Source organism: Osmia lignaria, unplaced genomic scaffold (genome assembly GCF_051020975.1).
Source record: "Osmia lignaria lignaria isolate PbOS001 unplaced genomic scaffold, iyOsmLign1 scaffold0038, whole genome shotgun sequence".
Lineage (NCBI taxonomy): Eukaryota > Metazoa > Arthropoda > Insecta > Hymenoptera > Megachilidae > Osmia > Osmia lignaria.
The window spans coordinates 425,001-427,500 of NW_027478179.1; positions in this window are offsets into that span (position 1 = coordinate 425,001).

Below are 2,500 nucleotides of genomic sequence, written 5' to 3' on the forward strand. Positions count from 1 at the left end.
GGTACAGAATGCAAAAATATGATTGTTAAAATTTTCGACTAATCGGTTCTAAGAGGCGAAGCAATACGCCGCTGGGACTTTGAAATATTTCGGAGCGCACCTAAAGTTCGTTATTTTGGCTAAACGGAGCGAAAATCTGCATTTATACCATCTCGGACGTTAGTTTAATAGCGTTTAACTATGGATCCACGGTACAGAATGCAAAAATATGATTGTTAAAATTTTCGACTAATCGGTTCTAAGAGGCGAAGCAATACGCCGCTGGGACTTTGAAATATTTCGGAGCGCACCTAAAGTTCGTTATTTTGGCTAAACGGAGCGAAAATCTGCATTTATACCATCACGGACGTTAGTTTAATAGCGTTTAACGATCGATCCACGGTACAGAATGCAAAAATATGATTGTTAAAATTTTCGACTAATCGGTTCTAAGAGGCGAAGCAATACGCCGCTGGGACTTTGAAATATTTCGGAGCGCACCTAAAGTTCGTTATTTTGGCTAAACGGAGCGAAAATCTGCATTTATACCATCACGGACGTTAGTTTAATAGCGTTTAACGATCGATCCACGGTACAGAATGCAAAAATATGATTGTTAAAATTTTCGACTAATCGGTTCTAAGAGGCGAAGCAATACGCCGCTGGGACTTTGAAATATTTCGGAGCGCACCTAAAGTTCGTTATTTTGGCTAAACGGAGCGAAAATCTGCATTTATACCATCACGGACGTTAGTTTAATAGCGTTTAACGATGGATCCACGGTACAGAATGCAAAAATATGATTGTTAAAATTTTCGACTAATCGGTTCTAAGAGGCGAAGCAATACGCCGCTGGGACTTTGAAATATTTCGGAGCGCACCTAAAGTTCGTTATTTTGGCTAAACGGAGCGAAAATCTGCATTTATACCATCACGGACGTTAGTTTAATAGCGTTTAACGATGGATCCACGGTACAGAATGCAAAAATATGATTGTTAAAATTTTCGACTAATCGGTTCTAAGAGGCGAAGCAATACGCCGCTGGGACTTTGAAATATTTCGGAGCGCACCTAAAGTTCGTTATTTTGGCTAAACGGAGCGAAAATCTGCATTTATACCATCACGGACGCTAGTTTAATAGCGTTTAACGATCGATCCACGGTACAGAATGCAAAAATATGATTGTTAAAATTTTCGACTAATCGGTTCTAAGAGGCGAAGCAATACGCCGCTGGGACTTTGAAATATTTCGGAGCGCACCTAAAGTTCGTTATTTTGGCTAAACGGAGCGAAAATCTGCATTTATACCATCACGGACGTTAGTTTAATAGCGTTTAACGATCGATCCACGGTACAGAATGCAAAAATATGATTGTTAAAATTTTCGACTAATCGGTTCTAAGAGGCGAAGCAATACGCCGCTGGGACTTTGAAATATTTCGGAGCGCACCTAAAGTTCGTTATTTTGGCTAAACGGAGCGAAAATCTGCATTTATACCATCTCGGACGTTAGTTTAATAGCGTTTAACTATGGATCCACGGTACAGAATGCAAAAATATGATTGTTAAAATTTTCGACTAATCGGTTCTAAGAGGCGAAGCAATACGCCGCTGGGACTTTGAAATATTTCGGAGCGCACCTAAAGTTCGTTATTTTGGCTAAACGGAGCGAAAATCTGCATTTATACCATCACGGACGTTAGTTTAATAGCGTTTAACGATCGATCCACGGTACAGAATGCAAAAATATGATTGTTAAAATTTTCGACTAATCGGTTCTAAGAGGCGAAGCAATACGCCGCTGGGACTTTGAAATATTTCGGAGCGCACCTAAAGTTCGTTATTTTGGCTAAACGGAGCGAAAATCTGCATTTATACCATCACGGACGTTAGTTTAATAGCGTTTAACGATCGATCCACGGTACAGAATGCAAAAATATGATTGTTAAAATTTTCGACTAATCGGTTCTAAGAGGCGAAGCAATACGCCGCTGGGACTTTGAAATATTTCGGAGCGCACCTAAAGTTCGTTATTTTGGCTAAACGGAGCGAAAATCTGCATTTATACCATCACGGACGTTAGTTTAATAGCGTTTAACGATGGATCCACGGTACAGAATGCAAAAATATGATTGTTAAAATTTTCGACTAATCGGTTCTAAGAGGCGAAGCAATACGCCGCTGGGACTTTGAAATATTTCGGAGCGCACCTAAAGTTCGTTATTTTGGCTAAACGGAGCGAAAATCTGCATTTATACCATCACGGACGCTAGTTTAATAGCGTTTAACGATCGATCCACGGTACAGAATGCAAAAATATGATTGTTAAAATTTTCGACTAATCGGTTCTAAGAGGCGAAGCAATACGCCGCTGGGACTTTGAAATATTTCGGACCGCACCTAAAGTTCGTTATTTTGGCTAAACGGAGCGAAAATCTGCATTTATACCATCACGGACGTTAGTTTAATAGCGTTTAACGATCGATCCACGGTACAGAATGCAAAAATATGATTGTTAAA